We start from the raw sequence: 15644 nt of genomic DNA, 5'->3' as shown, positions 1-15644 counted from the left end.
CACAGTAGATTTGCCCACTCCAAATTGATTCCCAACTGACCAGTAGCTGTCTGCCATTGCCAGCTTCCAGAGGGCGATCGCCACTCGCTTCTCAACTATGAGGGCTGCTCTCATCTTTGTATTCTGGCGTTTCAGGGCAGGGGAAAGCAAGTCACAAAGTTCCATGAAAGTTCCCTTACCCATGTGAAAGTTTCACAGCCACTGTGAATCATCCCAGACCTGCAACACTATGTGGTTGTTTCCCAGGCACAGAATCAGCGTTCCATGGCATGAGCCTGCCCCACTGTCACGAGGATGGACAAATTGCCGTGGCCCGTGTTGTTAGAGAAGTCTGTGTCCATGTCCTCATCACTCTCACTGTTGTCGCCTCCTCGCCCGCCTTTGCAGGTTCTGGTGATGCATATACTGCAGGATAATGCGCGTGCTGTTTACAGTTTACTTAACTGCTGCAGCGACCTGAGCGAGCTCCATGCTTGCCGTGCTATGGCGTCTGCGTGGAAAAAAGGCACGAAACGTTTCTTAGCCATTGCTCTCAGTGAGAGAGGGGCGACTGACGACTGTAGCTATCCCACAGTTCCTGCAGTCTCCGCCAACCATTTGAATTCTGGGTTGAGCTCCCAATGCCTGATGGGTCAAAAACATTGTTACAGGTGAGTCTGGGTACATGTCATCAGGCCCCCAGTGAAAGCAATGACAAAAAATTGTTTTTCACCTTTTTTCTCTGTCACCGTATGTCTCCTGGGTGCTGCTGGCAGCACTGCAGTACCGCATCTGCCAGCAGCATCCCCTTGCCTTGCCTTGCGGATGGTAGATGGGGCAGTATGACTGGTAGCCCTCATCGTTGTCCCGTGAATGCTCCTGGCCGGCCTCGACAAGGTCGGTCGAGGGCGCCTGGGCAGGCATGGGAATGACTTCAAGTCATTCTCTTCTTTAAGTTTTGTGTAATGGAAATTCTGTCCTGCCTGGAATATTATGCCAGCTGGAGGCCTCTGCCTCACGCTGCTCTTCCAATTGGCAGCACCGCACAGTCGCACCTACCCCAGCCTACCCCTTGCTCCCATGGCTCATAAAGCCTAGATAGTAAGGAGCAGTCCAACTATAGGCTGAGCAAGTGCAGAATGGTGGTTCACTCTACTTCCCTATAAGCCAACCACCTGTCCCTCCCCCCTTTGATCTCTGCTTGCAGAGGCAATAAAGTCAGTGTTGTTTCAAATTTACGCATTCTTTATTAATTCATCACACACATGGGAGGATAACTGCCAAGGTAGCCTGGGAGGGGTGGAGGAGGAGGGAAGCCCAGAGGTGGGGTAGTTGTAGAGGGACCCCCTAGAATGGCATGCAGCTCATCGTAGAAGCAGAATGTCTGGGGCTCTGACCCGGAGTGGCCGTTTGCCTCTCTGGTTCTTTAGTAGACTTGCCTGATATTCCAGGCAGGACTGAATCTCTATTAGACAAAACTTAAAGAAGAGAATGACCTGGGGAGTCATTCCCATTTTTGCCCAGGCGCTCCCGACCAACCTCACAGAGGCTGGCCAGGAGCCACCAGGAGACAGCAGCAGACGATACAGTGTGACTGCTAACTGTCTCTGCCAACTTGCAAAGGCAAGGAGCTGCTGCTGTGTAACACTGCAGTACTGAGTCTGTCAGCAGCACCCAGGAGACGTACGGTGACTGTGAGCTGAGCGGGCTCCATGCTTGTTGTGGTATGTCGTATGCACAGGTAACCCAGGAAAAAAGGAGAGAAACAATTTTTTGCAGTTGCTTTCATGGGGGGAGGGGAGGGCCTGACGACATGTACCCAGAAAGATCTGCGACAATGTTTTTGCCCCATCAGGCATTGGGAGTGCATCCGAAAATTCCGATGGAGGCGGAGACTGTGGGAAAGCTACTACAGTGCAACGCTCCGAAAGTCAACACTAGCCTCCGTACTGTGGACGCACTTTGCCGACTTAATGCATTTAGTGGGGACACACACAAACGACAGTATCAAACTGATTTCTAAAAAATTGAGTTCTATGAAATCGAACTAATTTTGTAGTGTAGACATACCCTGAGTCTAGTGATAAGAGAAACTGAACGCCAAGTACTCTCAGAATACTGTCTGACATTTGTCTATACTTAATTAATCCAGTTTGAACTGGATTAATACAAGATGAGAGCATAGACTGTACTTTTGCTAGCATTATACTAGTTAATATTTTTGCTAAAATACTGTCATCATTCAACATAGATATAGGCCCATAGGAACAACATTAGGTAAAATCCTTTCCATCTTTAGAGGGAGAACCACTGTAGCTTCTCTCATAGGTTGTGCAAGTCCCTCCCATAACAGAGTGGTACTTGAGGTACCTTCTTAAATACCTTGTAAAATTCAGCTGGAAAGCCATCAGGTCCTGGAGTTTTACCACTTTTCATACTTGCTATTGCCGCTAGCATTTCTTCTGTTATTTCTTTATCTAAGGTTTCTTTATCAATTTTGCTTTTCTTTGGCAAGCTTGCTACTTTGGTATTTTTCAGTAACTTCAGAGCTTGGAGTATCTGAAGTACAGAGAGTCTGATAATAAGCAGCAAAAGTAGCACATATTTCATTAGGGTGTGTAACTATCTTTTGCTGATTGTTCTTAACTGGAGGAATAATACGCTGCTCTTGAATCTCTAAGTTTCTGAGCCAATATACTATCACTGTTAGTTCCTTTATCATAAAACTTCTGCTTCATATACCTATTAGCTTTTTCAGTGGCAACTGTCATCAACATATTCAACTCCTACCTAATATTAGTTAATTGTTTTTTTTTATGAACCTGTGTTTTTATGAATGTCTTCTGTTATAGTTCTATTTTTTCTTGCGTTTTCTTTTTAAATTGAGAGGCTCCGCTTATCAACTGATACCCTAAATACTGCTTTACCTGCCTCCCAGCGAAAGACTCTTTTTATATTGTCCATTATCATTTATTTAGAAGTGTTGAATAGTGTACTCTTTAATTGCTGTAAACCAATCTTTATCTTGGAGAAGCAAGCAGTTCACTTTCAAATATAGCGGTCTTTGGAACCCAACCCAGTCATCAAATATTACTGCCACTGGTTCATGATCTGACCATAATGTTGACAATTTCAGCAGATCTTGTCTGCTTCATTAAGGATTTAGTCATTAATATTAAATCTATTTTAATATATAACTGATGAAGGTGCAAATAAAACAATCTGTTTCAATTGTGTACAATTCTCTCTCACAATCTGAAAAACCTGGCACAGAGACGTCAGTGCTGAAAGACCTTGCACAGAGACGTCAGTGCTGTACCTGATTCCCTATCCCCCAGGTCTTTTTTAATAGATCTGTCCCAATATAGAATAGGGGTGCAACTGAAGTCTCCAAGTATAATTTCCCCTTCCCCAAAATGTTGCAGTATTTAAAGACCTTAAAAAAAGTTTTTTGCTTTTGGTTGGGCGCATGATGTATTGATATCGTTATTAATAACTCAGTGATTGTCACCTTCAAGAGTATAAATCGTTCCACCTCATCCTTAAATTGATCTGTAATCTGAAAAGGTACATGTTTAGCAAATATTATATTCACTCCTCTCTCCTTTTCTTTAGCTGAAGCAAAATATGTCTGTTCAAATTGGTTACCTTTCATACCCATAATTTGCCACTACTGAAAATGAGTTTCTTGAAATAGAATAATGGGGGGGGGGTGTTTACGTTCTGCCAGGGCTTTTTTCCTTTTAATGGACATTATTTAGCCTTTTGACATTCAAAAATGCTACTTTAAAAGGAAGAGACTGAGACTAACTCTTATTGAAAAATTTGAAATTGTGATTTTATTTTTTTTAACTGTGTGATGACATGAATCTTTCTGTTGCCAATGTCTCTCGTTTCTAAGTAAGTTGCATTCACTATTGTTTGCCCAAATATGGCTTAGTTTCTGTTTGGAAACTTCCATATCCTTTTTTTTATATTAATTCCCCTCTGCCTTCCCTGTTCCCTCTCTTCTTTTCTATTCCCCTTACTCTAAATCCATAAACAAAATATCAACATAATGTGTAAAAGTCCTCAAACAACTGTGCTTTACTGAACCCTGAACCCCTGTACATTCCCGATCAGCAACTGGGCTACTTCGCTTGCAATCCAAAAGGAGGTACATTCTCCATCTATGGGACTTTGACCCTCACCCTTAGAAACAGATTGCCATCTAACATTTGAGTTATGTGGAGGGTTTACACAAAAACCCCTAATGGCTCCTTCCCGTCCCCTCTTCAACCAGGGGCGGCTGCAGGCACCAGCGCAGCAAGCGCGTGCCTGGGGCGGCAAGCCGCAGAGAGCGGCATACCGGTCGCCGTGAGGGCGGCAGTCATGCAGCCTTCGGGAGGTCTGCTGGTCCCGTGCAGAAACGCTGCTGAAGCCACGTGACCAGCGGACCAGCCGCAGGCATGCTGCCGAAGACCGCCTGACTCCAATGCTTGGGGTGGCAAAAACACAGAGCAGCCCGTCTCCAATCCTGAAATCCCTTCCCCACTCCCTTCTTACTGTCCTTTATTTCCTCTACATTTTAAAATTCAAAAATACAGCTATTACTGACTACCCCAATTAAAGTGAACTCTGCACTATTTTCTTTATAACATTAACTGAGTTACTGTTCAGCTGTTCATTCCTGGTGACTCCCAAGAAGTCCCTTCAGATTAGAGTTTTCAATTACTATTCAATATCTGAATTCTCTTGTTCAACTTTATTTCTTCCATTGCCAGTATGGTCTTCTGTCTTCTTTTCCCGTCTTCTTTTTCCTGTGTTTCACCACTTTCCAAGAATTTTTAGTAAGCTCATCTGAAGTTACTACCTCTGGAAAGTCTTCTTGTACATCTGAAATTTGGATTTCTATCCAAAGTGACTAGAGTTTATTTTTCCTTGTTTACAGTCTTTTAATTGTATTACACTGCTATTTACATTGTCATTCAAAATCAATCTGTAGCAGATATCTGTCCTCCTGAGTGCTGCTCTATTTCTCCCAGCTCTCTCTCTTTTTTAAATTTAGGGCAGAGACGTCAGGAAAAAGGCAGTCAACTTTGCAGCTTGTGATGAGCACTGAATGTGCTCTGCCTTTTTTCATAATTAATTTTTTCTGCTGATAATCATGGCATTTCACAATTAGGCATCTGGGTTTATTTATTATTATTACAAGGCCCAGGCCAGTGCGCCATGTCCTCTCTCCACTTTTGCCTCTTCCAGAGAGCTCAGATGTAATATCTCCCACAATTAAAGTTTTTACATACTAGATTAGGTTTCCTCCTTACATGTTATGTTTTCAGGCAGTCCCTTAATTCTGATGATGTTCCTTGTTCATCTGTTTTCTGTATCATCCAATTTAAGCTGCATCTTTTTCTCTTTGCTTCATCACTGCCAGGAAGCTCTGTTTCTCTCTCACCTGCTTCTTAAGTCAGCAGGTTTAAAAAACAAACAAAAGGAAGTATTTCTTTCATACAATGCACAGTCAACCTGTGGAATTCTGCCAGAGTATGTTGTAAAGACCAAGACTATAACAGAGTTCAAAAAAAGGACTAGATACATTCATGGAGGATAGGTCCATCAATGGCTATTAGCCTCTGTTTGCCAGAAGCTGGGAACGGGCAACAGGGGATGGATCACTTGATGATTACCTGTTCTGTTCATTCCCTCTGGGACACCTGGCATTGGCCACTGTCAGCAGACACGATACTGGGCTAGATGGACCTTTGGACTGACCCAGTATGGCTGTTATGTTCTTAGTCTCTTGCACTGCGTATATCCACGCTGCAAGTAAAATCCACACCAGCTAGCTCGGACTAAGGGGCTCAGGGTAAAGGCTGTTTAAGTGTAATGCAGATGTTCAGGCTTGAGCCCAGGCTCTAGGACCCTGCAAGGTGGGAGAGTCTCAGTCTTCGGGCTGCAGCCCAAGCTCAAAAGTCTACACCACAATCAAACAGCCCCTTAAGCTTATGGGGCTCAGGCTGAGTCAGTTGGCACGTATAACTCCTGTGAGGTGATCTACCACACAGCCTGTGTTTGGTATATCATTTTACTGGGCTACCAAAAGTAAACTTCTTCTAATTTAGACAGAGATAAGCTTTGTCAACACAGGGGGACAGCTATATTAAAAAAACATTAGGTTGGGGAATCCTTAGATTTCTCAGTATTTCCTTTTGCTCTTTGCACTAAGTTGACAGAACTTACCATTAGTCTCTCAAAGTGAAGGGGGAGAGGAGGAGATAAGCACTGCCATGCTACCTACTGGTACATAAACGACAACTGATTTTCCTTTAAAAGGTGGTTAAACCACCCCCTTATTGCTTTCATGGTGCCCTTCTAAGCTTCTTCACAAGTTTAGAGACTGAGACTTACTCACCTGACTGGGTTCTCACCAATACAAAAAGCATTTCCAAACATTAAAAGTCATCTCTCTATATAAGCAACAATCTGCTACCCATACATTTGAAAACTGATCTCTTCCTTCTCATGAACTACAACTATTTTTTAAAAAGAGCTATACTGCACAGAAATCATTTATAGCTTGTTACTGTCTTCCATTCAAAATTTTAATAACAGAATCTATACACTTGGGGACATGATATTTAATATCATGTACAGATAATTCAGTGATCTATTCCGTAAACCATCAGGAACAATGTGGACAAAGTCCTAGACAAGCAAATTACAACCCCACATTTCTCATTATCCACTTCACACTAATTTCAATGAGCCCCGGTCTACCGAATTTAGCAGTATTAGATCGATTTAACCCTGCACCCATCCTCACGACGAAGCCATTTTTGTCAACTTAAAGGGCTCTTAAAAGTGATTTCTGTATTCCTCCCCGATGAGGGGATTAGCGCTGAAATCGTCCCTGCTGGGTCGAATTTGGGGTAATGTGGACGCAATTTGATGGTATTGGTCTCCAGGAGCTATCCCAGAGTGCTCCATTGTGACCGCTCTGGACAGCGCTCTCAACTCAGATGCACTAGCCAGGTAGCTAGGAAAAGCCCCGTGAACTTTTGAATTTCATTTCTTGTTTGGCCACCGTGGCAAGCTGATCAGCACAGGTGACCATGGAGTCCCAGAATCGCAAAAGAGCTCCAGCATGGACCAAATGGGAGCTACTGGATCTGATCACTGTATGGGGAGACGAATCTGTGCTATCAGAACTCTGTTCTAAAAGATGAAATGCCAAAACATTTGAAAAAATCTCCAAGGGCATGAAGGACAGAGGCTATAACAGGGATCCGCAGCAGTGCCACATGAAACTTAGGGAGCTGAGGCAAGCCTACCAAAAAACCAGAGAGGCAAATGGCCGCTCCGGGGCAGAGCCCCAGACATGCTGCTTCTATGATGAGCTGCATGCCATTCTAGGGGGTGCCCCTACAACCACTCCAGCCCTGTGCGTGGACTCCGTCAATGGATTCTCACGCAACAGGGATGAGAATTTTGGGGAAGAGGAAGATGAGGAGGAGGTTGAAGATAGCGCACAGCAGGCAAGCAGAAGAAACCATTTTCCCCACCCCTACAACCACCCCACCCCTGGGCTTCCCTCCTCCCCCACCCCTATCTGTGAGAGTAAGGGGGAAGACGTTTATGGCGGGGTGGGAGGTTGAGGCAAAAATCGTCTGGCTACTGATTATGCGCAGCCAGACACCAGGGCGGTTAGAAGAGTGCAGCAGGGCACACTGCGCATCAAAGAAACTTTGAAAACCAGTTTCACAACTGGCCAGGCTATGGTGTGAAAGTTCTGTTTGTTTCTCCTTGATGAAAATCCACCCCCTTGGTTCACTCTACTTCCCTGTAAGCCAACCATCCTCCCGCCCTTTGATCTCAGCTTGCAGAGGCAATAAAAAGTCATTGTTTCAAATTCATGCATTCTTTATTAATTCATCACACAAATGGGGGGATAACTGCCAAGGTAGCCCAGGAGGGGTGGGGGAGTAGGAAAGCAACAGGTGGGGTAGTTGTAGGGGCACCCCCTAGAATAGCATGCAGCTTATCATAGAAGCGGGATGTCTGGGGCTCTGACCCGGAGCGGCTGTTTGCCTCTCTGGTTCTTTGGTAGGATTGCCTGATTTTCCAGGCAGGACTGAATCTCCATTAGACGAAACTTAAAGAAGGGAATGACCTGGAGTCACTCCCATTTATGTCCAGGTGCCCCCGACCAACCTCACCGAGGCCGGCCAGGAGGAACCAGGAGACAGAAGCAGATGGTACGGCTGCTAACCATCTTCACTAACTTGCAAAGGCAAGGAGCTGCTGCTGTGTAGCACTGCAGTACCACATCTGCCAGCAGCACCCAGGAGACGTACAGTGACTGAGCTGAGCGGGCTCCATGCTTGTCGTGGTATGTCATATGCACGGGTAACCCAGGAAAAAAGGCGAGAAACAATTTTTTGCAGTTGCTTTCATGGGGGGAAGAGGAGGGCCTGACGACATGTACCCAGAACCACATCAGGTATTGGGAGCTCATCCCAGAATTCCAACGGGCCACGGAGACTGCAGGAACTTTGGGATAGCTACCCACAATGCAACGCTTCAAAAGCCGATGCTAGCCTTGGTACTGTGGATGCACCCTGCTGACTTAATGGTCTTAAGTGGGGACACACACAATCGACTATATCAAATCGATTTCTAAAAAAATTGACCTAATTTCGTAGTGTAGACATACTCTGAGGCATAAAACACCAACTCTTGAGGACAGGAAATAAAATCCCTCTAGTGGCACAAGAGAGTGGTAAATTGCTATCTGGACTATAGGAACTTGAAGCTGGATTTAACATTCATGTATTTTACAAAAAGTTCCTGAGGTACAAAGGAAACCCTGCTCACTTTAGGGAGTACATAGGAGCTCTCCCTCAACCCTTTAAAAAAGAAATTATATAAATACATACCTTGCAACCTGAAGTTGCATTAATTACTACTCGCTCTAAAAGAGCTCATCTTTTTTATTTGGACAAGTCAGATACACTTTTACACAAGAGGATGAAGGAAAGTTGTCACCTTCTAGCAGTCTGTAATGCAGTCATCACAAAGTCTATGACAGTTCAGTGAACCTTTCAGGAATATTCACATTATAAAAATTATGCTATTGGTAAAGTTTGCTAGAACAGGAAGCCTTTTTAGATTCAAAAGCATGTGTAAGTTAGCCATATTCCATTTTCTAGCTTGTCTTGTTTTTCCTTTAATAACTGAAAAGAACACCCCCATGAGCGACATAAGTTACACCAGTAGAAGCACTGGTGTGATAAGCGCTATATCAGCAGGAGAGCTTCTCCTGCCAACATAGCTACCGCCGCTTGTGGAGGTGGTTTTATTCTGTCAATGGGAGAGCTCTTTCACTGGCACAGAGTAGCTACACGAGCGAGTGGCACAGCTGCATCAGGACAGCTGTGCCGCTGTAAGTTCACTACTGTAGACAGGGCCTCACTCACACCGAATAGTACCTTACTCCTCAATCATATTAATTTCAGTGCAACTCCTTAAAAAGAGTTAAGAGTGGCAAAAACTGGTACTTTATAGAGTTATCACCTAATTAACATCTTGTCCATATTCCCCAGTTTGATTCAGAGGCTAGCTTGACTGCTAAAGATAGACAATAGAAATTATTGGTTTCTAAGAGCAGAAATTAATTCCAACCAAAGGGTATAAAAATAGCTAGTGTTAGTAGTTTGTGAGGTAGAAGCTAAATTCAGCCTGCATCTAAAGTAGAGGTAAAGGGAAACAGCAAGACAGTAATAAGAACTGATCCAGTTTCATTTAAATACTTTCCCCCCCCAATGTCTGAATTTAACATTTATACATTACACCATACCACTAAAAAAAGGTTAAATGTGCACTCCATTTTACCTTCTGAGGTTCCTTCTTCATGTGAAATCAAAAGGTATCTGAATCCTGTGCTGCTTCTAAGTTCATACACTATTTTTGTTACCACATTCAGGAGGCTCTACAATGGTTCAATTAAGTGAAGGGGAGACAAGCATAAATTTCTCTACTTAACTTCCTTGGACACAGCTTCACAAACACAGATGAACTGTGAATGCTCTCCATACCTCTGTCAATACAAGATAAGTTCTAGACCATCTTTCATTTATAAACACTGTTAGTGCTGTATAAATATTTTTTATGTATGAATAAAATGAATATGTAGGCTTGAGTTAAACATATTTTAAACTAAAATAGCTAAGAAAATACTCTACTTACAAGAGCTAAGTTGCAGGAAAAAGAATCCCTGTATAGTTGATAAATGCTGCTCCCCATGTGGTTCAAAGGGATACTGTTATCTGTTGCAAACAGAAGAAACAGTACCTTGAACTCGGACCTTGGCGCACAAAAAGCTTTTCAGATTTTTTAAGTTGTCTTAACAACCTCTGAAGGACACTGGATGTAACAGTAGTGTTCCCATACTAAAAGAACATTGGCAATATTTTTACAAGACAGTTGTTTTCCTTTTTTTGTATAGGCCACAAAGAAACACGAGTCACCAAAAATTTCTCTGGACTTCAGACAATGCAAGCTATGTTCCAAAATATTAAAATAGTTTGGTTTAAAAAAAAGTTAATTGTATTTACAATGTCCACTGAAAGGACATTTTGGGAATAACAAATTCCTTCTCAGACTTGTACAGTCTGTAAGGTATGTTATCTGTATCTAAATGCCTACTCCAAGGAAGATAGCAGATAGCATATCTTATAATGACCTTTATCATCATCAGAGGAAACTACTCAGTCAAAAATGAGTTGCTACACCTAAATGGTAAAGGAGATTCTAAATTATCTCATCACTAGCGTGTACTCCCAAATTACTGTAAGAACTGGTGAAGTGCCCAACTTTCAGTCTTGTGCTTAAGTAAGACTGGAAGGATGACCCACTATCTATTTCTCTACCTCACATCCTCTCCCCCTCAAACCTCTAATCCCAGCTCAGAATGTTTGATGTTGCAACCTAATCATATGACCCATTTTCTCTCTTGATGTTTACTGTATTGTGGCTTTCTGTTAAATTACCACTAGGAAGAAAGGGTTACTAAGAAGTAGTTACTAGAAAAGTTCTCGTTTGTATATAAAAAACAAAACAAAAACTACTTTTACAAGAGACACTTCCACTGCCCAATGTCTATATTAATAAAGCATAACTATTGTGCTTCTGAGATTCACTGATGTTTGAAAATATCTGTAGCTCTTCAATAATTCAAATCTCCTTTCCGCTCCACATGTCCAGAAGAGAGAATTTTCATATTAAAATAGAATTAAAATTGGAAATGCTCCAACAGTTTCCTTATATTGGAAGTATTTCAAAACCATGTTTTATTAGGTCAGTTTAAAACTAAAAAGCTAAGCTAACTTTTAAAGTTTTGAATGCCAAATACTACTCTACCAGTTCTCTTTTGAAACTGAAAACAGATGAAGTCAAAATGAAGAAAATGGGTTTTTTTGCATTACTCTGACATAGGAGTTAGAGTTTCATTTAACTCTCAACTGTTTGTGTTACTCTAAATGGCTTTAAGTTATTTTAAAAGTGCAAATTTTTAAAATAAATTAATTACAGAATACTTGTTAGGTTTAAGGGATTTTATACTACTGCTGTAAGTGAAATTCTCCCGTAGGGAAATTATAGTTTCTACTTTCCGTATTTTGAAATAAAAGTAATTAAGTGGTTTTGTGTTAAAATGGGACTTGCTGTAAGATTCCCTAAAGGCTTCCTGTTTTGTGTAATAATCCTAAATGCCACTATTAATTTTTTACAAGGTGAAGCTGTTTTTTATGGACAATCCATCATCAGGATGAAGTTAATGCCTTGGTGAAGCACAAACATTTATCCAGTGCAAACAACAGGAAGCTCTAAGAGACAGCATGGTTTTAGCATTGAAGTGAATTAATTAGTATTGTGCACTGCTTCAAACCATACTGTGCTGTTTTAATTAAAAGGTTAATTTCTAGTTTTAAAGAAAAAAGCCACCTTACCTCTTATGCAGAATAAATGTCCACAAAAAACAAAGGAAGCTAGTAAGAATATACAAAAATGCTGTTTTGCTGTTCAGCCAATATTACTTTTGTTTTAATTTCTCTGCCATGCTTTCCATGAAGCATTTTTTCAGGGGGTCAAATAGGGAGGAAAATGTCTTCCTGAGAGATAACCAACTTCAATCTTCCTCTCGCTAGGTCCTGTCCTCCACAACAGTGACCATTTAGTTCCCATTCGTGCCTTCATCCACCATCTCAATCCATAAAATGTAATAGGATTAAAAGATTTTCTACTTTTCACATGCTACCTTGGGGGCTCTGCCTTTGATAGACTGTTACTATAAGTAAGGCTGCAAGTCTGTCACGGAGGTCATGGATTCCGTGACTGTCCATGACCTCTGACTTCTGCAGCTGCTGCTACTAGCTCAGGGCTAGCAGTTAAGGTCTCAGACAGTGCTTACCTCAGGGTGAGTGGGCTCCTCGGCTCCCACTGCAGCTCCTAGGCAGAGGGGCCAGGTGGCTCCATGCGCTGCGGTTCCCAGCCAATGGGAGCTGTGCAGCCAGCACTTGTGGCGGGAGCAGCACACAGAGCCCCCGGCCCCTCCACCGCCTAGGAGCTGCAGGGACACGCGGAGACGGGTAGAGACTCTGCCAGCCCTGCCTGCCTGCCCACTTCCCCCCTCCCCAAACAGCACCTGCCTCCTCCACCCTGAGAACCCATGACCCCCTTGGACCGCCCCACCCTGAGCAGCCATGGCCCCCCTGCCGAAGTTTTAGTTAGGGGTATATAGTAAAAGTCATGGACAGGTCACTAACTTGACAAACAACCTATTCTACTGCCAGTAATCTTATAGTAACATATAACCTGCATAGAAAGTCACTGAAACAGAACCCATCATTAGGCATGGTGAAGCATACAAACAGAAATTAATCTATTCTTTGCCACTACTATGACGACTACAATAGGCTGTATCCTAGATGTTAACACTTGCTTCCTTGTAAAATTCATTTGCAATCCAAGACACATTATTTTTGGTCACTCTTTCCAGTTGCAATGCCTCAGGCAATCAAGTGCATGTTAGTTAACATGGTGATGAATGCGAAGAAATGCCTGTAAAAGACCAAAACTAAAACACAGCAACTTTACCAGACTTTAAGAATGCCTACTATTTTTATGTCTTTGGTTCTGACTGCAATTCTAATTAGGGCAGATACTGCACAGCAGATTTTAAAAAAATGCAAGAAAAAAATTCTGTTCTAGTAGAGCAGCATCCAGGACATTAACATGACATGAAATGAAAGTTTATTGTAATTGACAGAGTATATCCAGAATATTTCACTGGTTTTTAATGTTGCACAATAGATGCTTAAGTTTTTGTTTTTGGGGTTTTTTGTTTTTTTTAAGTCACTCACACAACCAGGCCAGTTAAACATGAGGCAATTCTCCAAAAAGGGTCATATTTCTGGAGTTTAATGTGCACACCCTAACACATACCCACATTGTGTGGATATATATATATATATATATATATATATATATATATATATATATATATATATATATATATATATATATATATATATATATATATTATATATATATATATATATATATATATATATATATATATATATATATATATATATATATATATATATATATCTCATTTGAAAGTTTAATTTTATGTACGTTTTGATCAGGTCTGATGTGGGGCCGTCAAATGGAGCTATAAGCCTGTAGGGTAGGTGAAACAATGGTCCCCAAAATGAGAAAGTGTCATTTTTTGCACAGTTCCAGAAATACTGCATGGCTATGACTACAGTTTTTACTGTTTAAATTAATTTCAACACCATAATGTGTCATTTATTGGTGAATGCTACCAAAATGACAATGTATTAAAAGATTTTTATTGGTTTGCATGGGCAAGTATTTTTTCCAGAAATTATGCTGTTTAGCATGTGGCAAAAATGGCAAATATCAACATTTTGCGATACACTAATATGAAGTGTTTTCACGTCACATTCTTAATTGTCAAAGTATCTCATGAGACTAATAATTTTCTATATTTTCAGTTGAAATTTGCTGACCAGATCAGTCTCATGTTGAAGGTTATGCAACAGTAGTAGACTACGTGCCCATAGTTTGTTCTGCATAATGGGTAGATACAAATGTATATGAATTCTTAATATAATGCTCTTCCATTTATAACAGGCCTGCACAACATACGGCCCGCGGCCCACGGGGCGGGTGAGTAGGCGGGTGAGGGGGGGCTGAGGAGGCGGGCAGTGGCGAGGGGGCAGGTGAGCCGGCGGCTGGCCTCAGCTCACCGCCACTCAGCTTCCGCCTCCTTTCCTGAACACTCCGCCCCGCTTCTCCCTCTCCCCACCGCTTCCCGCGAATCAGCTGTTTGCGCCTGAAGCCTGGGAGGGCAGAGAAGCAGTGCGGCGGCTTTGCGCTCAAGCCCAGCAGTCAGGGGACAGGGAGAAGGGGTGATTGGATGGGGCAGGGATCCCAGGGAGGGTGTCAAGGAACACGGGGGGTTGGATGGGGCAGGAGTCCCGGGGAGCAGGGGCGGGCCACGACACCCTTGTGGAGTGAGGAGGGAACCAGTTGTTAAGATTTTGGCAGCTCATCACTGGCCAGGGGGGTGGAAGGCTGAGGAAGCGAGAGGACGGGCAGTGGTGGGGGAGTGAGTATGTGAGCCAGGAGAGTGGGGGTCTGAGGCAAGCGGGCGGGTATTGGCAGGGGGCAGGTGAGCTGGCGGTGGGGGAGGAGGGCTGAGGAGGCGAGATACGAGTCGGTGGCTGACCTGTTCTACTGATCTGGTCTGGCTCCCAACCCCTCTCCAAGGGTTGCAACTGTCTGGAGGTGCCTGCCTTCCACGCCTTCCTCAGTCACACCTCATTCATTCAACAGGGCAATTGATTACAAAGTAGCGGGGGGAGATCTTATTCTACTTCTAGCAAAAAGAAAGAATTTTTTCTTTTACCTTAATTATACTACCTTAGGGCCTCACTATAACATATTACCAAGGTTCGATACCACTGTTTCGGCGGGGCGGCGCTGGGGAAGGAGGGTTTGTTTCCGCGGGGCAGGTGGCGCTGGGGGTGTGTGTGTTTCGGCAGCGCTGGGGGGGGGGCGGGGTTCAGCCCTCAGCTGTTTTCTTTGGAGTAATATGGCCCTCGCCGCTTTACAAGTTGTGCAGGCCTGATTTATAAGCTGTTGTACATACAAAATGTAGAATGTAGTCTGCCTGGTAGAACATTTTAATCTGTAATTGCCCATGCCTGCAGTACTAGCCTTTGAAATATTCTAAAATTAGGTTTTTAATTCAGTGACTCTTATGCACAGGTCAGTATTAGTGTCAAAGATGACAATACACAGCTTCATATTATGAATATTCAAAAGCTATGAAAGAAAGAAATGGCCCAAGTAGTAATGAAGACAAAGTTCACAAACAAGTCCTTGCCTCTGCACAGAAGAAGGATGAAATGCACATTACTGCTCTTACCAACCACATCATCAACAATATGACAAATTCATCTCACCCCGAGTCACAGCCAGAGGTTCTTATCAACATATTTACTGGACTGCATGCGACATCAGATGTACAAGAGTCTCAACTGAAAATAGCAGATTTAGTGAAAAACAAAAATGAAGAGATTTGCAAGAGGTGC

At 42.7% G+C, this 15644-nt stretch overlaps 1 protein-coding gene across 1 annotated transcript in view; it reads right to left on the bottom strand.

Annotated features, from left to right (window-relative positions):
* The window catches only part of FAM126A (family with sequence similarity 126 member A), a 98919-nt gene that overhangs the window by 72252 nt on the left and 11023 nt on the right, over positions 1-15644 (bottom strand). The window contains exons 3-4 of the mRNA XM_045006426.1: positions 10207-10286; positions 180-490 (exon numbers count right to left, since the gene is read on the bottom strand). The gene's annotated coding sequence lies outside the window, so the exon portion shown is untranslated. The remainder of the gene's footprint in view (positions 1-179; positions 491-10206; positions 10287-15644) is intronic.

The sequence above is a fragment of the Mauremys mutica genome, chromosome 2 (genome assembly GCF_020497125.1).
Source record: "Mauremys mutica isolate MM-2020 ecotype Southern chromosome 2, ASM2049712v1, whole genome shotgun sequence".
NCBI lineage: Eukaryota > Metazoa > Chordata > Testudines > Geoemydidae > Mauremys > Mauremys mutica.
This window is presented reverse-complemented; position numbering and strand designations above follow the sequence as displayed.